The sequence below is a fragment of the Hylobates moloch genome, unplaced genomic scaffold (genome assembly GCF_009828535.3).
Source record: "Hylobates moloch isolate HMO894 unplaced genomic scaffold, HMol_V3 SCAFFOLD_10, whole genome shotgun sequence".
NCBI lineage: Eukaryota > Metazoa > Chordata > Mammalia > Primates > Hylobatidae > Hylobates > Hylobates moloch.
This window is the reverse complement of record NW_026652285.1, coordinates 46462802-46490079: the sequence shown is the minus strand read 5'-3', so window position 1 is coordinate 46490079 and position 27278 is coordinate 46462802. Positions and strand designations below refer to the sequence as shown.

General features: G+C 36.0%; 1 pseudogene; it reads left to right on the top strand.

Annotated features, from left to right (window-relative positions):
• On the top strand, positions 1–21357 carry LOC116475409 (dipeptidyl peptidase 3-like; annotated as a pseudogene).
• The last annotated feature ends 5921 nt before the right edge of the window (positions 21358–27278 follow it).

The window sequence follows — 27278 nt, the reverse complement described above, 5'->3', positions numbered from 1 at the left end:
ATGAAAGAAAAGCTTGATAGAGATTATACCATTGAAGATACCATTGTTGTTACTGAAAAAACTGTGAATGCCATCAAGCCCAAAACAATAAATTCATACTGGAGAAACTGTGTCCAGATATTGTGCATTACTTTACAGGATTATGACAGAGCCAATCAAGGGAATCATGAAAGAGATTATGAACATGGCAAAAAAGGTGGGAGGTAAAGGGCTTCAGGATATGGATCCTGCAGAAATTCAAGAACTAAAGACATCATCACACCATAGTAATTAACAGAAGAGGTACTGATGAAGATGAGTGTATTTGAACCAGTGCCAGATGATGAGAAAGAAGATGTATAAGAAGCAGTGCCAGAAAACAAACCGACATTAGACAGTCTGTCAGAAGGATTCCTGTCATTCAGGACTGCTTTTGACTTCTTTTACATCATAGAATCTTCTATGATACAGGCATTGAAACTAAAACAAGTGGTAAAATAGGTATTGGTACCATATAGAAACATTTTTAGAGAAATGAAAAAGCAAAAACTCAGACAGAAATTACAATACATTTCTGTTAAAATTACACCAAATGTGTCTGCCTCTCCTGCCTCCCCTTCTGCCTTCTCCACCTCTTTCAGCTCTGCCACACCTGAGACAAGACTAACCCCTCCTCTTCCTCCTCTTCCTCAGTCTATTCAATGTGAAGATGATGAAGATAAAAATCTTTATAGTTATCCACTTCCTCTTAATGATTTCAAAAAATATTTTCTCTTCCTCATGATTTTTTAAATAATGTTTTCTTTTTCCCTAGCTTATTCTACTGTTAGAATATAGTATATATTATATATAAAACAAAATATGTGTTAATCAGCTAGTTATGTTATTGGTAAGGCTTCTGGTCAACAGTAGGTTATTAGTAGTTAACTTTTGGGGGAATCAAAAGTTATAAGCAGATTTTTTACTGTGAGCATGGTAATGGGCTTAGCACCCCTATCTCCCACATTATTCAAGGGTGAACTGTGCTTTCAACATTTTTATGCTATTTTACAAATTCTAAAATGCGACATTAGATTCACATTATTTTAGATTAATTATTCCCTTCTCTAATGATCCTCCATAAACTTTATAACCAATCATTTTTTCAAACTTCTACTCAAAAATAAATTAATACCACAATCAAATCTTATCATTCCATTTTGCTGCTATAAACATTTTTATACTTAATTTAAAATCTTATAATATTGTACATAATTTAAAATCTTATAATATGCACAACATTATAAGATTTTAATCTTATGTGTAAATTTGATTCATCTCAACTAGTCATTTGTGTCTATAAATCGTTGAGTTATAATAAACATCTAAGCTGTTAAAGGAAGCTATCTGAACCAACTAGACCCAACTATGGACTGCAGTCAGATGTCCAAAATCACACAAGTAGGAAACAGCAGAACCAGGATCGATCCCATTTCTCCTGATCTCAACTCTATATCATTGCTTTCTTATGTACCTGAGGCTTGAACCAGACCCTTCGGAGGTCCTTAATCCCACTGAAGGCTTTCAAGACTTTCAAAGCCCTCTCATCCACCACTGCCCAAAATGGTCCCTGAGCAAGGATATGTGCATATTTGAGTGCCTCACCATTTATATATGTGCTCACAAACTGCAAAATGTACACAAATATAAAATATTATTGTCATTTTTGCCTGTGTTTTTCTAGGTCCAAACTTGGAATTTAAAATCATGTTATATTCATAGTATTCCTTTCCATTTCCCAGTATCTCAACCCTAACTATTTATGGCAGACCAACTGATGACATTCCATGTGTGCTAACAAACGTGTGGTTTTGGCTATTCATTTGGAGTTGGAGAAGGGAAGCAGTGACTAACTTTTGCACCATACCTACAATAAACCAGCAAAAAAGATACATGGATCAAATCTATGCCATCTTGGAAACTTGAGTTTAATAAGGAAATAGAAAAATAGATATACAATAAAAGAGTGTTATAAGCAATATGGCAGGGAAGAACAGGGTGCAGTGAGATTCTGTAGGAGGAACAGTTAGCCTAGACAGTGAATCAGAAGAGTTATCAAAAGTGACATGTAAACTGGGAACAGAAGGATGACGTGTGGAAATGAAAGGGGACATATTCCGGGCAGATAGGGAAATGTATGGCATACTTAAATCTCCCAGTCCCCAAATGGTACAGCTTTCAATATATCCACTATTCTGTTCTCTTGTCTCTTTAGGTGATATGGTCTTTAAGTTCTGACTTGCCTGTGAAACTGCAATAAAGGCAAATTGCTTCTCCTTTCAAAGTTTACAGTTCACCACTACCATCACACCACTACACCAACAGACAATACCAACCTCTATGCTACTCTAAATATGCTAAACCCCTTCAGACATCATACTGTTATGGCAGAAATGACAAGTGTAGCAAGAAAATCAAAGTAACTCATGATATTGTCAGGACCATCTGGTTTTACTCTGACAAAGGCTACATTCTGAGACTGATGACAATGTAAAACACAGTAGAGGTTGAGTAATCACCTAGATTCTGATTTCCTCTGGCTCTCTGAAAATAGTGTACCCGATGTTTTTCACCCGCGTTGCTTTTTCATATGTAAGATATCTGCAGGCAGCAAACTAATAAACCAATATTAACATATTCAAGGTTCTTATAACGGGAAGAAAGTGAGGTTCTTATAATGTGAAGTTAGGCAAAGTTTTGCTTTGAAACAACATGAACTTATATTCTGATATTATTCCTTTAAACATATGTATGTGTACTGTGTTTCAGAATCACTAATACAGCTCAGAAAGTTAGTGTTACATATGAGTGCATGATTATTTAAAGTATACATTTATATTTTTGACATATCCTGTATACTATGCTTGATTCTTGAAATAAGTAAACATTTCATATTTTTTCTATAATAAGACATTTTGAAAATGATACTTCTAGACTAACAAGTTCTATCAATACCAAACAATATAGCAGGACACCCACCAAGAATCTGATGCTTGTGTTTCTAAAAGATATCGTTCAATTAATGACATGTTCCGCATGAAGGCTGGGATCCAAGCAGCCCACTTAAAAAAGAGTCTCTAATATTTGAAGCCCGAATTATTTCTTATAGGCTTGGTTTGCCTGCCATTTATAATTTCCAGTTATTGCTTCCTTAATTGCCTGGGCATAACCTTATATTTGGTAACATTTTCCTTTTTCTCTTTAGGGCTTTAAATGATTTGCACATATCATCTTTAATTGACACCTCAGTGTGACATCAGCAAAATAGAAAATATGGATAGCACAATCCACAAAACATTTTCCTTCCAACTACATTTCTAATACTGTGTAAAACAGATTAGCTGGATATACTTGGTTTTCAGCTTTTCTTGGCAATATTTTCCAAGAAGCCAATTCTAGTGTTCAAATTGGCTGGTGCACTAAATCAATAAACAGATTTCTAACTTCAATCTAAAAATCAGCAAATGAGGTTCACCCAGAGAACACTTTTCTTTATGTGAATTTTGATAGTAACTGGCAAAAGTTGAGAAAGTATAACCGGTCTCACATTTTGGAGATAATTGAGACAGAGAGCAGATATTAGCATCATATAGTTTTAGAGCTTCTAGCAAACTTAGATATCAAAAGACCAGTACTCTCCTACTTAGTATAGAATACCCTGAAGCCTGATAGCTTTCTCAGCATCATAATGTTTCTAATGGGAGAGTTGGGGCAACAATTCAGGTATTTCAATTGCTGATCCTATGGGGTTTTCAACACATCAAGCTCTTTTGTTTCAGACCCCAATCTGATATAATCAAGACAGATGTTATAAATATATGATTGCCAAATAAACACATCACACCACTTTTTTTATGAGAGAAAGATACTGAATGATTAAGCTGATTTATAGTATAAAAGAAGGGAGAAAAGACAGTTTAGGTTATCAAATAGGTAAGAGAGATTATAAAGGTAACTTAAATCACTAAGCTCCCCCATTCCTTGTTCCCCACTCATCTGACGTTTGGATGCCTTCTACTATAAAATGAATATGTAGTCATTGAAGTTATACTTGAATGCCTCTGGTCATGGAGAACTTAATATTTTGCAGACATGTATTTCCATCTGACAACCCAAATCAGTTTCCTTGCAAGTTCTTTCCTTGCAGCAACAAACTTGTAGGTTATGTAATGTGAAATGGAGATAACCACTTAATGTTTAGATTTTTTTACTCCTTCTGTCATAGAAAAATATGTCAAATCAGACATAAGGACAAATAATTTATTATCCTTTATGATAAAACATGCAAACCCAAAAAGCAAATTAAAATTTGTTTTTAACTTTTAAGTATAGCAATTCCATTAGACATTCTATTAGTCTTACATGGTAGCCTTGAAACATATATATTTCTGGAGATATGTATGTATGCAATCAAATTAAATAAGCATTTCACAGCATCAGTATAATTTAGAGCTAAAGCTGAAGTTCTTTTCTAATGTACGATGTCACTTATCTTTAATAGTTTTGGACCAAATAATAATTACTTCAGTGTAAGAAAAATTCAAGAGTCTTATTTACCTCCCAGTAAAGCATCATTTATCTTGATCTGTTCAATGGTAAAGTAAGGCATTCTATAGAAGTTACAGACAGATGAGCTATAAGTGTTAGCGTGAATGAAAACCATCTCAAGGCAAAAATGCAGAAGCCATACATAATAGAACAGGTTGTTTATGGAACACAATCAATGACCTTGTTTTGAATTCTGTGTTTGAAAAAAAAATGTTTTTAGCAGAAGCTTCAACCAAAGACCATTATTTGTCTATTGTCACCACTAAACTTTCCATGGATGCAGAGTCGGATTTAACTTTGAGTGAATCAGATTTCACCCTTTAGTTAGTACTGATATATACAGTATCATAAATAGAAAGCCTTCAGGTACTTTCTAATATTACCTTTTATGGAAATACTTTTTTAAATTTTAACTTATTCTCCTAAATTTATTTTTTCTTTATCTAAACATAAATACACACGTAGATCAATTGATAGAAATGCTCTTTTCATGTATGTGTGCGTGCATGGGTATATGTGATGATACATAATACTTAAATATTATAAATTCACTGTACTATCCTATGTACTGCAATGGGCTATGGTTCTGACTTTAAAAATGAGCAAAGTAATCCACCATACCTCAAAACAAGCAAACAAACAAAAAGCTATCTTCTTCAAAATGATAAAGCAATATAATGTGCAAGGGTTTTCTTTCTTTCCTTTTTTTTTTTTTTTTTTTTTTTTGAGACAGGGTCTTACTCTGTCTCCCAGGCTGGAGTGCAATGGCTCAATCATAGCTCACTGCAGCCTGGGCTCAAGCAATCATCATTCCTCAGCCTCCTGAGTAGCTGGGACCACAGGCACTAACCACCACACCTGGTTAACATTTTTATTTATTGTAGAGACAGGTGTCTTGTTATGCTGCCCAGGCTAGTCTTGAACTCCTGGCCTCAAACAAGCCTCCCAACTTGGCCTCCCTCCCAAAGGGCATGGATTGTAGGCATGAACCACTGCACTTGGCCTACTCTGAAGGTATTTTAATAAGCAAAACCAATTTATAGCTATGAGTATTTTTTGCATCCCCAAACTACAGGTGGAGCAAAAACACTTATGACTAACTCCTATAGTGTACTAAAACCAACTCATACCAGATTATATGAGGTGATTGTCACATTTTGAGAAATTTAGGGAGCCTATTTCTAAACACAGATATTATTAAAAATTAAATTATAGAAACTTACAATTAAATAACATTGAAAACACAAGTAAGAAATGTTCAGAACTCATAATTTCTAATTATTTTGCTACCATTTACTGTTGATTAGTGCTTGTGGTTATTAATGTCTATTTTACCTGCATAGTGGAAACCCTATATAATGGTGTGCTTCTGCCGAATCTTCTCAATATCTCTTTCATGGACATCAATTGATGTCTTAAAATCAACCACAGTGGGTATATTTACAGCACATACATCAACTACAGTTTATGTCTCCTATCCCCAGTTCTAGCTGTCTCTTGCTAAACATTTATCAACACATCACTGATAACTCTGAATGTAAGGAAATGTAGCTTAATGGCTCACAATGCAGGCCTCCAAATTTGTGTGCTCTTGTACATTTTTCTTTAAACTTTTAGTGGCCTCTGTTTCTTCATCTGTAAAATGGTTTACAGGTCTCTTGGCAGCACTTAACACTGTGTCTCTATTGGAACATAAAGTGACCAATGAATGCTAATTGTAATCACTATCAACCACGAGAGGCAGAAATGAATTATAGAATGGACTGTGTTGGAGTTAAAGTTTAAGAGATCCAGCAAAATAGAAAAATTAGATTTTTCAAAATTTAATTTTTTTACATATAATTATGTCTTAGCATCCAAATTAGAGGTAAAACTCAGTTGCATGCTGAGAAAATTATGGAAACTAGTGTTTTCATATTTATAGAAGACTAATATTTGCTTTCCTAATATTGAATTCTTTATTACTTTCATAGTTATTTTTTACTTTGATAAACACTTTGTATAAATATAATTTGATCAAATATTCAGCATGATCCAGTGGAAACATTTTGTCATTGGGAAGAACTAAAATTTGATATTGATTCTGTGCCGGCTTACTGCATCTACCAAGTCAAACCATTTAAGTAGTCTGGCCTCCAATTTCCTTATATTTACATTGAGTAAGTTTGGATTAGCAGCTGAATAATTTTTTTTGAATAAGATCTTCTGTAGAAACTTACTACATTCAGTTTGGATAGTGCTTAAGATGATGGACCAGATATATGCACCTACTTTCATTCTCTCTCTTAAAATCCCAGAAAAGAATATAAAAATGTAAGTATACATGAAAAGTAATGGAAAATATAAAAGCAGTATCAGCACACTAGAAATTTAGAGAAATTCTTGTAAGATAGAAAACATAGAGGGACAATAATCAGATCAGAGAATAACATAGCCAAAAACATGCAGAAGCCAACTGTACCGATAAGAACAGAAAGCTCATGGTAAATAAGTACAATGAATAGAATGTTCAACAACAAATTTTGCAGAAATTCATTGGAAACCCCATTTTAAACAAATGGATCCTTCTGAGAGTGCTTGCAGCGTAATGGTTAAGGCTCTAGCTCTGAAATTATTCATTCATTCATTCATTTATTCTGGTCTTTTTTGAGAGGTATTTTTTTTCTTTTTAAGAGGAAGTCTAAGTTTAGTAATTGTTTCAGGCATCTTCCCTGTCTCTGGCATACATCCTGTAATGATTCTAAAAGCGAAGGTCTGTGGGCAGTGAATATTCCGTGTCCTTGCATGTCTGACACTATCTTATTTCTCATTCAGATTTGGATAACACTTTTGTTATATCCAGACTCAAAGTCATTTTTCCTCAAAACACTGAGGACATTGTTCCCTTGTCTTTGTGCATCTGGGCGGTCCATATGAAATATGATATATCAATCTGATTCTTATCCATTTGTAGCTATCTTTTTTCCCTCTTTCTGGAAGATTATAGGATTTTCTACTTTTCTTCATTTTAGTTTTTACTATTATTTTCCTATCAGTGAGACTTTTATCCTGTTGAGCTCTCAGCGACTAGTTTCAGTATGAGGATTCAGTTTGCTTTCTTCCATCTGTCATACTACCGTATTATATATTATTTCTTCAAATATTGTTTCTCCTCCATTTGTTTTATTCTTTCCTTGTAGAATGTCTCTTCAGTACGTGTCAGAATTCCCTTACATAATTTCCATATCTCTTAACTTTAATTTTAGACAATTTTATTGTTAAATATAACATACAAGAAAAAGTAAGAAGAACTCATGTCCTTGCTTTTTATTTAGTTCTGTCACCCATGTGTGCATTCCTAAACGGGATAGCTTAATTTTTCCTCTTTCTGCACTTTATATAAATAGAAACAAATGGAATATATCATCTTGTTTTTTCCTTTATTTACTTAATAATATGTTGTAATATTCATCTATATTGTTGTGTGTTCACTTTCATTTATTTGTATTGCTTTATAGCCTACCATTGTTGGCTACAATTTACTGTTGACTGGCTTCTGTGTGGTTTTTAGTTTGGAATGACAAGCAACGCTGCTTGTATCATGCACAAGGGTATTCACATCTCTAGATCAGTATCTCTCAAACTCTAGCATATAAGAATCACCAGGAGGACTTAACTCATTGCTAGGCCAAACCCTCTCAATTTCTGTTTAAGTAGCTCTGGAGTGAGACCCCAAAAATCTATATTTCTAAGAAGTTTCCTAGTAATGCTGATTCTGTGTGAACTGCCTCATACAATGAGGCTTCATTTATTTAGCTTCTCTTTAATGTAGCACAATAAATTCTGTAATTATATTGCATACATGTTGTTGAGTTTATTTTTAGATAGTTGACACTTTTATGCAATTGTAGATGGTGGCAGCTTTTAAGTTTAATATTCTGTTTTCTAAGGGTATATAGAAAAATAATTGCTTTATTTTTATATTGATTTTGTATCCACCAACCTTCTTACACTGTTATTAATTTTAATTCATTTATCATAGATTTTTAAATATTTCTAACATGCCGACTATATCATCTGTGGATAATGGCATTTTGGATTTTTTTCATCATTTACACATTTTTTCTTTTTGTTGGACTAACTTCAATATTCAATAAAATGTTAAATAGAAATGATTATTGCAGACACTCTAGTCTTGTTGCTGTGTTGTTGTGTTTCCATTCATTTATTTGCACTGCTTTATAGTGATATCATATCATGAAACAATATGCATGTTTCACCATTAAGTATGATGATTACAATAGTGTGTTTGTCTCTGTTTGTTTGTAGATACGTTTTCTTTTAGGTAGAGAAAGTAAATTTAATTCTGGTTTTTAACCAATTATTTTTTAAACTATGAATTGATAATTGATTTTTTTCTAACTGTTTTTCACCTATTAATATAATAATTTTTATTTGGTAATCTATTAAAACAGTGGAAAACTTTTGTTGATCTTTTAATGTTGAACTCATCTTTATAATTAAATTTGAATACACACATGCACAAATACACAATTTAGATTTAGCTGACTATTGTATTGCTCAAAGAAATGCATAGAAACTCATGAATAAAAAAAAAATTGGCCAACAGTTACTTTTTCAAATGTTATCTTTGACAGGTTTTTGTTTCAAGGATATGCAGGTAAAATAAATATTAGTTGAGGAATGTGCTCTATGTTTCTGTTCTTTGGAAAACTATGAAACCCTGAGTAAGACTGGAAATATGCTTTCCTTAATGCTTGGTTGATTTCACTAAAAAGCAACTTCAGGGTGTGTGTGTGTGTGCACATCTGTGTATGCGCTTATGTACAAAAATTTTATGCTGACACTTTAATTATTATAAATTTCAAGCATATAAAGTTGAAAATTCTTATAGTGACTACCCTACTACCACTTAAAATATTACTGTACCTGTTGTATTATGTATTTTTAAATGCTTTTGAACTATTTAAGTTTTCTAATTTTCTAGAGTTAGATTGGGTAAATTATAGGTTTTTGATTTTATTCATATCTTCAAAAGTTTTGTAAAACCTTTTATATGACAACTTTTTATTATCTGTTAAATATGCACAAAACCTGTAATATCTATAGTAATATTTGATTTTAAAATTATTCTTGTGGGTTTTATTTGTACTCTTTCTCTCTTCCTTTTTTTTTCTTTCTGTCTTTATCTTTCCCAATCTCTCAGAATTTTCTTAATTTTGATATTTATTTAAAAGTACCAATGTCTGGCATTGTTAATCTTTTTCTACTGTATATATATTTTACTTCATTGGTTTATTATGTTATCTTTATTATCATCTTTCTTCAGCTCTTTTTTGGACTTATTTTGCACATCTTTTTCTAACATATTAAGATAAATGCTGAGCTCACTTTAATCAACAATTCTTCTTTACTTTCATATGCATTTAAGTGTTTGGGTTATCTTTTATATATTGCTTTAGCTGTACTAAACAATTTTGAATAGTTTTTATTATAATTCACTTCAAATTATTTTCTATTATCTATTATCATCTCTTCCTAGATACATTGTTTCTACGGTTTAAGTTGGACACTTAATCCATAAATTCATATGTAAATGGCTTTTGGAGGTGGAACGTTTGGAAGTCAATTAGGATTAGATAAGGTCATAAGGACGGGGTTTCTTTTGTGTGTTTTATTTTATTTCTTTTTCTTTGAGATGGAGTGTCACTCTGTCACCAGGCTAGAGCGCAGTGGTGCAATCTCGGCTCACTACAACCTCCGCCTCCTGGGTTCAAGTGATTCTCTTGCCTCAGCCTCGTGAGTAGCTGGGACTATAGGCACCCACCACCACACTCAGCTAATTTTTGCATTTTTAGTAGAGATGGGGTTTCACCATGTTGGCCAGGATGGTCTCAATCTCTTGACCTCGTGATCCACCCACCTTGGCCTCCCAAAGTGCTGGGATTACAGGCATGAGCCACTGTGTCTGGCCTTTCTTTTGTATTTTTTGAGATAATTTCTGTAAAGTTTAGAGTGTAAAGCCACGATGATAACATTGGTGGCTTTCTAAGAAGAGAAATAGAGACTGGAGCTGGCAAGCTATTCCTCTCATCAGGTGATGCCATCCTCTATATTATGACCCAGTAGGAAGACTTTCACCAGATTCTAGCAGTATGCACTTGGACTTCCCAGCCTCCAGAACCATGAGCTAAATAACTTTTAAAAAAAAAATAAATTACCCGATCAGTGGTATTCTGTTATAGCAACAGAAAATGCATTAAGACAATTGCTTTTCTCTTTGTTTGATTTTTTAACTTTTTATTTTAAAACACTTTTAGATTGGGAAATTTGCAAAGATAATAGGCAGAGGAACATGTACCCTTCACTCAATTTCTCTCAAGGATTATATCTAATGTAACTCTAGTACCATATGAAAACTAGAAAACTGATGTTGACACAATTCATAAAATTACTTCTATGCCTTCTTATCCCAGATATTGATTAGTGTAACCACCCTTGCAATCAAGATACAGAAACTGTCCATCATGGAATGAAAAAGCACTTCATTACTGTTCTCAGTGTTTATTGATACCACAGTTGTGTATGTGTGTAAGAGATGGGGAGCTTCTTAATTCCAGCCTGGGATTTTTTTATCTTTACCTTTTATGATCACCTTGAAGAAAGAAGGTAGGTACCACATTACTGTGAGATAAACATAAAAATCTCAGCTCTCTACTAGGCCTTTACTAGTGGAGGTGGGGATGGAGTCCATGGAATTCGGTTAAAGCAGGGCAATTACTATCTAAAAGTTTTCTGTCTTGTTAAGGTTTTTATTTCCCTGGACCTTTGGCTAGAGAGAACAGACTTTCCTTGGGGCTTTGTTTGCACCCTTTTGTGTTTTCAGGTTTCCACGTGCTACAGCAGGTAGTCTGGGATATATTCAACCAAAAAAAAAATAGTAATAATAATCTGCATTCTTTTTTTCACCTTTCAGAGTGTCCTTGTGTTTATTTTACATATCATGTCCCTAGTTTTTAGTTGGACTTAGTAGAAAGAATAGAGAAAATTTCATCCACTCTATTTTTTCCTGGAACTGAAAGTCCACATGCATTTGTTTATAAAATGTATTTCTTGTGTTAGCCAGGGAAATAAGCCCAGAAAAAATAAATAAATAAAAAGCATGCTTGTTAGGAAAAAAAAAGAAATAAATAACGAAAACTGTCCATCCACAGACAACATGATTATGTAGAAAATCCCAAAGAATCTACAAAGAAATGAATTCCTAGAACTAGTCAGTTTAGCTAGTTCTCAAGTACAAGGTCAATACAAGAAAGCCAGTCTTATCTTTATGCACTACCTATGTAAAATTAGAATCTAAAAATTACTTAAATAATGAAATATCACACAATTTCATATAAATACAATAACCTCCAAAAAATGTGTAGTTATAATTCTCACAAAACATGTATGCTATCTGGATGCTGAAAATTTCAAAATGCTTATGAAAGAAACAAATGAATATCTAAATATAAGGAGCCCTACCATTTTAATTAATTGAAGACTCAATTTGTTAAAGATACTAATTCTTTTCAAAATGTTTTATGAATTTAATGTAATATCTATCAAAATTCAAGCAAAATTTTTTTTCAGATATAGACAAACTGATTCTAAATTTATAAGGAAAGGCAAAAGAACTAGAATAGCTAAATGAATTCAGAAAGATAAGAATAAAGTTGAAGGAATCATACTGCCCATTTTAAGACTTACTAAAAATCTGCAGTAATCAAGTCAGTGTTGTAAAAGAAAATAAATCTTGGAGCCCCAAAATCACTAAGCTAAAGGGAAAAGTCAAGTTCAAGCTGGGAACTGCATAGGGTAAACCTCTCTTTAATTCTATTCGAAGTCATCCCTCTGCTCACTGAGATAAATGCTTATCTGATTGCCTACGTTGGAAAGGCAAATCGGAAACTCAAAAGAATGCAACCGTTTGTCCCTTATCTACCTATGACTTGAAAGCCCCCTCCCCACTTCAAGTTGTCCCCCCTTTCCAGACTGAACCAATGTTCATCTTACATGTATTGATTGAAGTCTCATGTCAGCTTAAAAGGTTTAAACCAAGCTGTGCTCAGACTACCTTGGGTACATGTTGTCAGGACCTCCTGAGGCTGTGTCCCGGGTGTGTATCCTTAACTTTGGCAAAATAAACTTCATAAATTGACTGAGATCTCTCTCAGATATTCAGGGTTCACAGTATGGTATTGGTGAAGACATAAAGATATAGATAAAAGAAAGAGAATGGAGGTTATAGAAATAAAGCCACACAAATGTGACTGATTAATCTGACAAAGTTAAAAAAGCCATTCAATGAATAAAGGCTAGTCTTTTCAACAAATGATATTGGAACAATAGACATCCATAGGCAAAATAAATGAATCTCACTCTAAACTTTACACCTTTTACAGAAATTAGCTCAAAAATGTAAAAGAAATTAATTCAAAAATCTAAAAGTAAATTGCAAAAATGTAAAATGTTTGGAAGGGACATGGGAGAATATCTATATGACCTTGAGTTTGGTTGATGAGTTCTTAGACATAAAATCAAAACCATAATTCATAAAAGATTAAAATGATCAATTGAACGTCACCAATTTTTCTAAACTATTGCACTGTGACTCTGACAAAAAATTTAAATGGCAAGACACAGAATGAGAGAAAATAATATTTTTATTTTACTTATGCACAAATAATTGAAATTTGCTCTATATAAAGAATATTCAAAACTTAACAATAATAATTTAAAAATTAGCAAAAGACACGAGCAGCCACTTCAGCAAAGAAGAAATAAGGATAACAAAGAAGAGGTTCAACATTAATAGCCATTAGATAAATGTAAAATGAAACCATGATGAGATTCCATTGTAATACCATTAGAATGGCTTACATTTAAAAAAAACTAACAATATAAAGTACTATCAAAGATGCAGAACAATTGTAGCTCTCAAAACATTGCTGATAGGCATGCAAAATGGTACAAACTTTCTGGAAAGGTTTTCTAGTTCCCTAGACTGGCAAACATATAATTACCATATGACACAGCATTCCATCTTCTGGATATCTATCCTAAGAGTTGAAAAATTATGTTTACAAAATAACTTCTACACAAATGTCCACTATTCATAATTTCCAAAAACTAGAAACAATTAAAATGTCCTCTAAGGGCAGATAAACAAATTGTGGCTTGTGTATTCATACAATAGAATACTATTCAGCAAAGAAAAGAAATGTGCTTTTGAAATACACAGGACTTTGGATGAATCTTAAAAGCATTATCCTGTGTAAAAGAAGTCAATCTCAAGACGTTACATACTATGTGATTCCGTTTATATGTCATTCTTGAAAAGCCAAATCTATAAGAACTCAGAAGCAGTCAGTGGTTGTCAGGAGTTATGAGAGATGGAACAGGGGGACTTCAGAGGGAGATTAAACTGTTTTGTATTTAACTATGATGGTGATAACATTAATCCACACACATACTAAACAAAAACCTGTGATGCCACAGGAGGAAAAAATCAATTTTATGACAAGATGCTTTTTAAAAGTAATAAAATATTTCTTAATTCTCAAATATACTGGGATATTTTTAGTTACCTATTTGTATTAGCTTAGTTAAATTGTGATCAGAGGACATATTTTATAATGAAACCTGTCCGTTAAAATTAATGGGGATATCCTCTATGGCCACTATATTATCAATAGTTTTAAATCATCTGTGTATATTAAAAAAATGCCTATTTATAAATGTTAAATACAGGGATCTTGGTCTTCCATTAGATCAATTTTGTTACTTAGGTTGATCAACGAATGTCTTTATTGATTCTGTTGTTGTTGCCTCTCCTAACATTTACTGAGAAAGGTAGTATAATTTTGTATAATTATTTTCTTTTGTAAGTATTTTAGGCAATGTTATTAAGTGGCATGCACAGGTAAAATTGTATGGCTATGTGACATATAGAACCTTTTATAATTAGAGAGTAATCCTTTTATATCTAATTTTTTTAATTTAAAATTTTTATATTAAAATATTTGCAGTAGCATTATTTTATTAGGGTTTACATGGTATATATTCTTCTGTGTTTTTACTTTCAACCACTCTATTTTAAATGACTTACATAAGTAGCATATATTTAGTTTTTTTTTAATCTGCTAATATTGTCATTTAACTGGAGAATTTAGGCCTTTCATATTCAACGTAAGTTTTAACATATTTAGACTTACATCTGCCTCTTTTGGTATTTGTTGATATACATATTCTAGCCTGCTTTTCTCTTATTTTTTAAATTTTATGGCTGATTATTTTAATCATCTCATTTTCCTTTTCTTTTGCAGAATTTATATATTTTATTCCTTTTATTTTAGTGATGATCCTTGAAATTGCAATACACATAATTAAATTATCAAATGTACATATGCTTTGACCCCGAAATGTTACTATTAAGAATTTATTTTCAGGATTAAGAAAAGAGGTACAATGAAATCTTCACCACAATACACTTCAATATGCTAAAAAACTGAAAAAAATTAAATATTCAACATCAGGTTGTTGGTTGTAAATAAAGTAATCTGCAGTCATTTCAAGTAATACTTCAAGAGAAAAATTAATGGCATAACTACTTTCACAATGCAGCATTAAGCAAAAAAGAAAAGGAGAAACCCAATAAAATATGATTGTATGTGTATGCACATGCACATATTTATATGAATATGTGAATATACTTGAGTATATATGTATTTGTCACAAAAAGATCATATAAAAATATTGCTAATAGTAATTATAACATGGTGGTGAGATTATAAGTAAAAGCAAATTTATTTTATCAATATTTTATATATTTCAAATGAAATTTTTGTATCAACAGGAACATAGAACAATATTATTAGAAAATTCAGAACTCAGTGTTTACAGTAAGAATTTAAATGAAAAAATTAATTCTAGTATCTCTGCTATGATTACAGCAAACTAGAAATTACGTATACATATGAAAATGTCTTCTAAAGAATGTAGAAGAAGTAAAACAGTTAATTTGATATAGTTTTCAATTGTGTAAACTTTTTTTTCAAAAACAATTGTTTTTTCTTTAAAAAACGAAAGCATAAACTTCACTGAGAGAGACTGTGATGACAGGTCAAGCAATAGAAGAGGAAATTACATAGATCCAGTATAATTTGTGTTCAAATATAGTTTCTCACTGCACATATCCAGTTGTGCCTGTCAGATACAAACTGTTATTGCTATCATTAGCCAACAAGTAAATCCCTGATAAATGAGCATGCCAGAGGGTGCCCCTTCAGTCATCTTTGGCACAGCCCTGTCATTAATCTAAGGAAAAATTTTTCTGTGATCTTGGAGCCTTACTCATATTTTGTGACCTTGAGCTACAGCCTCTGACATTGCACTAAGACCAAGGATTTGGGGGTTTCCTCGCTGACTTTGACTTCAGGCTGACACACCATTGCAAATAATTTCACCTGCCACTGTGTAAGTTCCTTTTCTGTCATAAGGACACTCGCCTATACACACAAATGTAAACATACCCAAATTATTCTCAGAAGTAAAAAAAATATATATATAGAAAGAAAATAGAAAGAAAGAATTCTTTGGGAAGTAGATGTCACATGAAATAATCTTCTTCTGTTACTTTTGTGCTTTTGCTTATTGGTATGAGAGATGGTGGTGTATAGGTAGACTACTTCTAATATTCTGATTCGAGATCTGCTTGTTAAAATAAGAATTAAAAAAGAACTTATTCATGGATTTCTTGTTTATCCTCAGAATTACCAGTTCATTATTTAAAAGAAGTACATCCTAATTTTTTAGTAGAAATTGACTGAGAAAAAATGTTGTCCATCAGTGGACATTATATCTATACATTACTTACCTCATAAAAAAAAAAAAATTAAGCTGGGAAGATGACGTCCCTGCAGCCCTGACCTCAGCAACTCTTCTTTCCCATGTCCCCTCTCTTCCCCAACAGGGAATCACTACCTATTTCTCTGGGAATTGTACCATGGAAGACGGCAAACTGGCCCAAGACTTTCTGGACTCACAGAACCTCAGTGTGTACAACACCTGGCTCTTCAAAGAGGTCGATGGAGAAGGGAAGCCCCACTACGAGGTGTAGCTGGCTTCTGTGCTGGGCACAGAGCCTTCCCTGGACTCCGAGGTGATTCCAAGCTGAAGAGCTATGAATTCTGGGGAAGCTCTTTCCAGGTGACTTGGGGGAACTACATGCCCATCCTCCAGAAGGTGGTGGAGCAGCTGGAGAAAGCCAATACGTGTGCAGCCAACAGCCATCAGGAGCAGATGTTGGCCCAGTACATGGAGAGCTTCACCCAGGGCTCCACAGAGGGCCACAAGAGGGGCTCCTGTTTCTGGATCCAGGACAAAGGCCCCATCGTGGAGAGTTACATCGGATTCATCCAGAGCTACCGTGACTCCTTTGGTTCCCGAAGAGTATGTGAAGGCTTCGTAGCTGTGGTGAACAAGGCCATGAGTGCCAAGTTTGAGTGGCTGGTGGTGAGCGCAGAGCAGCTGCTGAAGGAGTTGCCGTGGCCCCCAGCGTTTGAGAAAGACAAGTTCCTCACCCCTGACTTTACCTCCGTGGATGTTCTCACCTTCGCTGGCGCTGGCATCCCTGCTGGCATCAACATCTCCAACTACAATGACCTGAAGCAGACGGAAGGCTTTAAGAACGTGTCACTGGGGAACGTCCTGGCTGTGGCCTAAGCCACGCAGTGGGAGAAGCTCACCGTTCTGGAGGAGAATGACAAGGACTTGTACATCCTCCTGATGGGGCCCTCCTTCGATGTGCAGGTGGGCCTGCACGAACTGCTGGGCTATGGCAGCGGCAAGCTCTTCAAGCAGGATGAAAAAGGAGCATTCAACTTGTGCAGGATGAAAAAGGAGCATTCAACTTTGAGTTGAATATGTGAGACTGATGAACCCAGAGACCAGAGAGCAGATTCAGAGCTGGTATCGGAGCGGGAAGACCTGAGACAGCAAGTTCAGCATCATCGTCTCCAGCTACGAAGAGTGCCGGGCTGAGAGCGTGGGCCTCTACCTCTGTCTCCACCCGCAAGTGCTGGAGACGTTTGGCTTTGTGGGGGCTGATGCGGAGGAGGTGATCTCCGTGAACTGATTCAACATGGTTGGGGCTGGGCTGCTCGCTCTGGAGTTCTACACACCTGAGGCCTCCAACTGGCAGCAGGCCCATATGCAGGCCCGGATTGTGATCCTGAGAGTCTTGCCGGAGGCTGGCGAGGGACTCGGTACCATCACTCCCACCGCAGGCTCCGATGGGCGGCCGGATGCCCAGGTCCGTCTCGACCACAGCAAGATCCAGTCTGTGGGCAAGCCTGCCTTAGAGCGCTTCCTGCGGAGGTGCTGAAGTCCACAGGGGATGCGGCCGGAGGGTGGGCCCTGTATGAGAGGTATGCGGCAGTCGCTGATGCGCCCCCCGAGGGCTTTCTCACCCTCAGACACAGGGTGCTGCTGCGTAAGGAATCTCGGAAGCTCATCGTTCAGCCCAACATTCGCCTTGAAGGCTCAGACGTGCAGCTTCTGGAATACGAGGTCTCAGCTGCTGGCCTCATCAGATCCTTCTCTGAGCGTTTCCCAGAGAATGGACTCGAGTTGGAGGACATCCTCACACAGCTGGCAACAGCCGACGCCCGATTTTGAAAGGGCCCCAGTGAGGCCCCATCTGGCCAGGCTTGTGGAAGACGTGTGTGGCCTCTCCCCCAACTGCATCAAACCAAGGCTGCAAGTGGCCCTCCATTCGTGTGTGTATTTAGGGGCTGGGGAGGGGGAGGGGCAGGAGCTTGGACCTTGGTACTACCTCAGCTGAGGGTGGTGACGCTAACCCCTTCCATTTGTCAGCACCTTCCAGCTTGCCAAGTGCTTCCCCTCTGTGAACTCATTTCATATGCACTGCCATATGTGGAGTGAGCAAGACAGGGCTCACCATCCCGTCTACCAGATGAGGAAATGGCAGTTCTGAGAAATCACCGGTCTAGATCCTGTAGATGACATGTGACAGCTAGGGTTCAAAACGTTCTCACCAAATCCAATGCTCCTCATGTATTAATTTTATAACCAGACAAATAAATATTAGAGACAACCACCAAAAAAAAAAATTAAAAATAAATTAAATAAAAAAAACTAAATACCTTCCCAGGTGGGAAGGCTCCAAGGAGATCCCAGTGATCTCCTTGTCCTAGTGTTCACTGCTTTTTGTAATTCCCTCCCTGTGATGATTAAATGTATGTGTCTAGGATATAGTGCCCCATTACTTAACCAAACATCAATCTAGATATTGCTTTAAAGGTATTTTGTAGATGTGGTTAACGTTTATAATAAGTTGCCTTTGAGTAAAGGAGATTACTGTGGACAACATGGGTTGGTTTTGTTCAATCAGCTGAATGTGTTGAGAACAAAAACCTGAGATGTCTCAGAGAAGAAAAAATTTCTACCTCAAGACTGAAGCTTCAACTTCTGCCTGAGTTTCCAGCTCACCAAACTACCTATGGGTTTCAGGTTTAGAAACCCACACCATTTTTTGAGCTAATCCTTAAGGTAAATCTTGTGTCTGTTCTATTGGTTCTATTTCTCTGGAGAGCATTGGCTAATAAACTCCCCTTGAGCATGGGAGAGACTTGTATCTTAATTCTGACTGATAGAATATGGGAAAGGTGATAGCATGTCACTCATGTGATTACATTGTATTTTATAAGATCCTGTCTTAGCAGACTAGAAACAAAGTCTTCCCTTGTGGGCTTAATGAATTTATGGTTATGTTGAAGAAGCCCACATAACAAGTAATTTCAGTGGAGTCTACTAATCATGGGCAATTCTGGGACCTGAGAGTGGTCCCCATATGGCAACCAGTAAAGACAAGGCCCTAAATTGCATCATCCTACCTTCTACTAATAACCCAAATGAGGTTCGAGGAAGTTCATTCTTCCTCAGTTGAGCCTTCAGATGAGCATACATGTTGGCTCTCATTTTGACTGCAACCTTGTGAGACTCTGAGAAGATGACCAAGCTAAGCTGTGCCTCGACTCCGGACCCATGGAAACGAGGAGATAAAGCTGTAAGCTGCTAAGTTTGAGACAATTTGTTATGCTGCAATAAAAACAAAATGAATCTGCCTTCCAACATATAAAGGATATTTTTATGAATAGAATCTGTTAGTGTTAATCAGTTTTAATACTTTTTTAACAAAGAAAACTCTTTTTATAATATATAATAATATTAACATAGGACTTTAACTTAGTTTTCAAATGCCATAAAAGTATGTGTGTATGTTGTGCTATAAAAGAGGGTGATAAGAGAGACACAGAGATAGGAAGTTGTAGCAAGAAAGATGCAGATGGAGGATGCAGAAAGAGGAAAGGATAATTAGTAAATGTGAAATTAATCATGTCAGACTATAGAAATGACTTTATATACTACAACTCAGACCAAAATGGCATTTAATTGACATAGATTCTGTAAAATATTCTGTTGAGAAATTATTATACTTTAGCAAATGAGCCAAAATATGTTGTCCAGAAAAGTAAAATTTTCAAAAATTAACAACAAAAAACATGTAAATGTGCTGGGTGCAGTGGCTCAGGCCTGTAATCCCAGCAATTAGGGAGGCCAAGAAGGGTGGATTGCTTGAGCCCAGGAGTCTGAATCCAGCCTGGGCAACATGGTGAAATTCCATCTTTACAAAAAAAAAAAAAAAAAAAAAAAAACAAACCTCCAAAAATTATTATACTTCTGCAGATACCAGGAAGGTTGAGGATCACCTGAGCTTGGGACATCAAGGCTACAGTGAGCTGTGATCTTGCCACTGTTATCTAGCCTGGATGATGGAGTAAAACTCTGTCTCAAAAAAAAAAAAAAAGGAAGGAAAGTATACACTTTAGCTTTTTGGAAAAGACCTATGTGTACTTTAAAAAATATACACTGAATTTTGTTTTTTATTTAGAGCCATATATACTTATAAGTAAGCAAAACAATCCAGTGTCAAATAGCCTTTTTAAAGAATCTTATTTTATTTTATTTTTATTTAAGACATTTTTCATAGGGATAGGGTGATATAGTTTGAATACGTGTTCTCACTCAAATCTCATGTTGAATTGTAATCTCCAGTATTGGAGGTTGGGCCTGGTGGGAAATGATCAAATCATGGGGGTGGATTTCTCATGAATAGTTTACCACCATACTTTTGGTACTGTTCTTGCGATAGTGGTAACTTATGAGGTCTGACTGCTTTAAAGTCTATGGCATCTTGCTGTCTCTCTTGCTCCCCATGTGACATGCCTGCTCCCACTCTGCCTTCCACCATGATTGGAAGCTTCCTGAAACTTCCCCAGAAGCAGATGCCGCTATGCTTCCTGTACAGCATGCAGAACTGTGAGCCAATTAAACCTCTTTTCTTTATAAATTTTCCGATACCAGCTATTTCTTTCTAGCAGTGCAAGAATGGCCACTAGAACCTTCTCTGGAAAAATGGCAGATAGGAAATAGGACTAACCTGCGCTCCCACTAGGACGGACAGAGCAGCATATGGAGATCCACATCGTGAACTTTTGCTCCAAGAACTACCACAGGATCATGCCAGAAAAGCCGAGAGAATCACAGACCTTTCGAAGGAAGCAGCTTGCCACAGCAGGCTCTGTGAGACCTCTGAAAAACTGTGAGTGTGCAAAGTGTGAGGGGGAATGTCCACCCCCGAGCACACATCCTCACTGGAGAAGCTGAATATCCAGATCACAGGAGAAGCATTTGGCCTCGCCTGAAGCTGAGATAAATCTAGAGAGCCAAGTGAAATATGGCGGTAGAGGAAGCACAGGAAGAGCCCTATGGGCACTCTCAATCCCGAGGGAAGCCGTTCCTGACTTTGTCTCACAGGGGTCCTTGGAGAGGGCTTCCAGCCAGTGAAATTGAGGAAAGACCACAGGGGGAAGAAAACTTCCAGCTAAAATTTGTAACAACTTCTACCAAACATAAAGTTTTCTAGACAGAATCCAGGGGAAAACAGGGAGTGAAGATACAAGCACAGAAACTGCAGCAGGCAGGGAGGAATGAAACCTGAAAACCCCGCTTGCTTTCTCAGAGGGGAGGCTTGTATCCTCGGGCAAGTTTTCAGTCCTGCTCAATGGCTGCCTGGAAATAAACTAGGTGCTGCTGGGAGGACACGATGGCAGTGAGACTAGCCTTTTGGGCTGCATGGGAGATGGGTGAGGCCTGTAATTGGCGGCTTTCCCCACTTCGCTGGTGACCTGTATGAAGCAGCAGAAGCAGCCATGAGTCCCTGAGAACATAACTCCCTTGGCCTCAGAACCACACGCCCATCCCCCACAGCATCCACAGCAAGCCCTACCAAAGGAGAGTCTGAGCTCAAACATGCCTAACTCTGCCCCCATCTGATGGTCTTTCTCTACTCACCCTGGTAGCTGGAAATAAAGGACATAATCTTTTGGGAGCTCTATGGTACTGTCCACTGCCTGAGAAACCAGAATACTTATCCAGGTGATCTTAGGGCAAACTTGTATCCTCTCTACATTACCACAGCTGATGCTCTCTTGAAAGCACCACCTCCTGGCTGGAGGCCAACCAACGCAAAACTAGCTCACTAAGTAAACACAAAACCAAGGACCTCCACGGAGTCCACTTCACTCCCCTGCTACCTCAACTGGAGCAGGTACTGGTATCCATGGCTGAGAGACCTGAAGAAACATCACATGGCAGGACTCTGCAGACACTCCCCAGTACCAACCAGAAGTCCTTTAGCCTGCCTGAGTGGCTAGACCCAGAAGAGAAATAACGATCACTGCAGTTCAGATTTTAGGAAACCCCATCTTTAGGGGAAGGGGGAGAGCATTACATCAAGGGAGCACCCCATGCAACAAAAGAATCTGAACAATAGCCCTTGAGCCCCAGATCTTCCCTCTGACATACTCTACCCAAATGAGAAGTAACCAGAAAAGCAATTATGGTAATATGACAAAATAAGGTTCTATAACACATAGAAAATATTACACTAGCTCACCAGGAATGGATTCAAACCAAGAAGAACTCCCTGAATTTTCAGAAAAAGAATTCAGAAAATCTATTAAACTACTCAAAAAGCACCAGAGAAAGGTGAATACCAACTTAAAGAAATAAAAAAATACAGGATATGGACAAAAAGACACTCCAGACAAATAGATAGCATGAATATAAAACAATCACAACTTCTGGAAATGAAGGACACACATTAGAGAATTGCAAAATACACTGGAATGTCTCAGCAATAGAAATGAATAAGTAGGAGAAAGAACTTCAGAGCTTGAAGACAAAGCTTTTGAATTAACTGAATCCAACAAAGACAAAATAAAAAGAATCCAATCTGACAAAGACAAAGAAAAAATGAACAAAATCTCCAACAAGTTTGGGATTATGTTAAATGACCAAACCTAAGAATATTGGTGCTCCTGAGGAAAAAGAGAAATCTAAAAGTTTGGAAAACATCCTTGAGGGAATAATTGAGGAAAACTTCCTTGGCCTTGCTAGAGATGTAGACATCCAAATACAAAAAGCTCAAAGAATACCCAGGAAATTCATTGCAAAATGATTATCACCTAGGCACATAATCATCAGGTTATCTAAAGGCAAGATGAAGGAAAAAATCGTAAGAGCTGTGAGGCAAAAGCATCAAGTAACCTGTAAAAGAAAACCTATCATATTAACAGTAGATTTCTCAGAAGAAACTCTGCAAGCTAGAAGGGATTGGGGTCCTATCTTTAGCCTCCTTAAAAAAAGAATTATCAGCCAAGAATTTTGTATCCAATCAAACTAAGCTTCATAATGAAGGAAAAATACAGTCTTTTTCAAATAAACAAATGCTGAGAAAATTTGCTACTAGCAACACAGCACTACAAAAACTGCTAAAAGGAGCTCTAAATATTGAAACAAATCCTAAAAATACATCAAAATACAACCTCCTTAAGGCATAAATTTCACAGAACTTATAAAACAATAACACAATGAAAAAAAAAACAAGGTATTCAGGCAACAACTAGCACAATGAATAGAATAGTACCTCAGTTCTCAATACTAATGCTGAATGTAAATGACCTAAATGCTCCACCTAAAAAATATAGAATGGCCGAATGAATAGTGATTCACTAGCTAAATATCTGCTGCATTTATCAGACTCATCTAACACATAAGTACTCACATAAACTTAAAGTAAATGGGTGGAAAAAGATATTCCATGCAAATAGACACTGAAAGAGAGCAGGAGTAGCCACTCTTATATCAAATAAAAGAGACTTTAAGGCAACAACAGTTAAAAAAAAAAAGACAAAGACATTATATAATGAATAAAGAACTAGTCTAACAGCAAAACATCATAATCCTACACATACATGCACCTAACACTGGAGCGCCCAAATTTATAAAACAGTTACTGCTAGATCTAAGAAATGAGATAGCCAGCAACAAAATAATAGCAGAGAATTTGAATACTCCATTGACAGCACTAGACAGGTTATCAAGACAGAAAGTCAACAAAGAAACAATGGTTTTAAAGTATATACTAGAACAAATGGACTTAACAACTATTTACAGAACATTCTACCCAACAACTGCAGAATATACATTTTATTTATCAGCACATGGAACATTATCCAAGATAGACCATACGGTAGGCCACAGAACAAGTCTCAAGAAATTTAAGAAAATCAAAATTATATCAAGTACTCTCTCAGACCACAGTGGAATAAAATTTTAAATCAATTCCAAAAGGAACCATCAAACCCAGGCAAATACATGGAAATTAAACAACCTGCTCTTAAATGATTGTTGGGTCAACAATGAAATCAAGGTGGAAATTTAAAAATTCATTGAACTGGAATGATAACAGTGACACAACCTATCAAATCCTCTGCGATACAGCAAAAGCAGTGCTAAGAGAAAAGTTTATAGCATTGGCTGCCTACATCAAAAAGTCTGAAAAAGAACAGACAATGAAAGTCACACCTCAAGGAACCAGAGAAACAAGAACAAATCAAACCTAAACCCAACAGAAGAAAATGAATAACAAAGATCAGAGAAGAACTAAATGAAATTGAAACAAACAAAAAAACACAGAAGATAAATGAAACAAAAAGCTAGTTCTTTGAAAAGATAAACAAAATTGACAGATCATTAGCAAGATTAACCAGGGAAAAAAAGATCCAAACAACCTCAATCAGAAATGAAATGGGAGTTATTACAACTGATACCACAGAAATAAAGAGGACCATTCAAGGCTACTATGAACACCTTTACATGCCCAAGCTAGAAAACCTAGAGGAGATGGCTAAATTCCTGGAACTATAGAACCCTCCTGGAGTAAACCAGGAAGAAATAGAAACTGAACAGATCAATAACAAGCAGCAAAATTAAAATGGTAATTTAAAAATTGCCAATAAAAAAAGTCCAGGACCAGACAGATTCACAGCTGAATTCTATCAGACATTCAAAGAAGAATTGGTACCAATCCTATTGACACTATTCAAAAGATAGAGAAAGAGGAAATCCTCCCTAAACCATTCTATGAAGCTAGTATCACCCTAATACCAAAACCAGGAAGGGACAAAACAAAAAAGAAAAGAAAAGAAAACTACAGACCAGTATCTCTGATGAATGTAGGTGCAAAAATCCTCAACAAAATACTAGTGAACCAAATTCAACAGCATATCAAAAAAATAATCCACCATGATCAAGTGAGTTTCATACCAGGAATGCAGGGAGGGTTTAACATATGCAAGTCAATAAATGTGATACAGCTCATAAACAGAAATAAAAACAAAAATCACATGATCATCACAATAGATGCAGAAAAAGCATTTCACAAACTCCAGGATCCTTTTATGATTAAAACCCACAGAAAAATTGGCACAAAAGAGACATTCCTTAAGGTAATAAAAGCCATCTATGACAAACCTACAGCTAACATTATACTGAACAAGGAAAAGTTGAAAGTGTTCCCCCTGAAAAGTGGAATGAGAAAAGGATGCCCACTTCTATTCAAGGTAGTACTGGAAGTCCTAGCTAGTGCTATCTGACAAGGGAAAGAAATTAAGGGCATCCAAATCAGTAAAGAGGAAATCAAACTGTTGCTGTTTGCTGATGATATGATTGTATACCTGGAAAACACTAAAGACTACTCCAAAAAGCTCCTAGAACTGATAAATGAATTAAGCAAAGTTTCAGATAAAAAATTAATGTACACAAATCAGTAGCTTTCCTGTAAACCAACAGTGACAAAGCTGAAAGTCAAATCAAGAACTCAACCCCACTTTATAATAGTTGCAAAAAAATAAAATACTTAGGAATATACCTAACCAATGAGCTGAAAGACCTCTATAAGTAAAACTACAAAACACTGCTGAAAGAAATCATAAACGACACAAAAAAATGGAAACACATCCCATGCTCATGGATGCATAGGATCAATATTGTGGAAATGACCATACTGCCAAAAGTGATCTACAAATTCAATGCAATTCCCATCAAAATACCATCATCATTCTTCACAGAACTAGAAAAAACAATCCTAAAATTCATATGGAACCAAAAATATAGCCCGCATAGCCAAAGCAAGAATAAACAAAAATAACAAATCTGGAGGCATCTCATTACCTGATTTCAAAGTATTCTATAAGGTCATAGTCACCAAAACAGCATGGTGCTAGTATAAAAATGGGCACATAGACCAATGGAACAGAATAAAGAACCCAGAAATAAACCCAAATGCTTACAGCCAACTGATCTTTGACAAAGCAAACAAAAACATAAAGTGGGGAAAAGACACCTTATTCAACAAATAGTGATGGAATAATTGGCAAGCCACATGTAGGAGAATGAAACTAGATCCTCATCTCTCACCTTATACAAAAATCAACTCAAGATGGATCAGGGACTTAAATTTAAGAAATGAAACTATAAAAATTCTGGAAGATAACATTAGAAAAACCCTTCTAGACATTGTCTTAGGCAAGGATTTTATGACCAAGGACCCTAAAGCAAATGCAATGAAAACAAAGATAAATAGGTGGGACTTAATTACACCAAAGTGCTTTCGCAGGGCAAAAGGAACAGTCAGCAGAGTAAACAGACAGCCCACAGAGTGGGAGATAATCTTCCCAATCTATACATCTGACAAAGACTAATATCCAGAATCTACAACAAACTTAGGCTGAGGCAAAGTCTTCATGCCCAAGAACCTAAAAGCAAATTCAACAAAACAAAGATAAATAGATAGGACTTAATTAAATTAAAAAGCTTCTGTACAACTAAAGAAATAATTAGCAAACAGACAACCCACAAAGTAGGAGAAAATCTTTAGGAACTACGCATGTGACAAAGGCCTAATATCCAGAATCTACAGGGGACTCAAACAAATCAGCAAGAAAAAAAAACAATTCCAGGCCGGGCGCGGTGGTTCAGGCTTGTAATCCCAGCACTTTGGGAGGCCGAGGCGGGCGGATCACGAGGTCAGGAGATCGAGACCACGGTGAAACCCCGTCTCTACTAAAAATACAAAAAAAAAAAAAAATTCCATAAAAAATTGGACTAAGGACATGAATAGACAATTCTCAAAAGAAGATGTACAAATTGCCAACAAACATATGAAAAAATGCTCAACATCA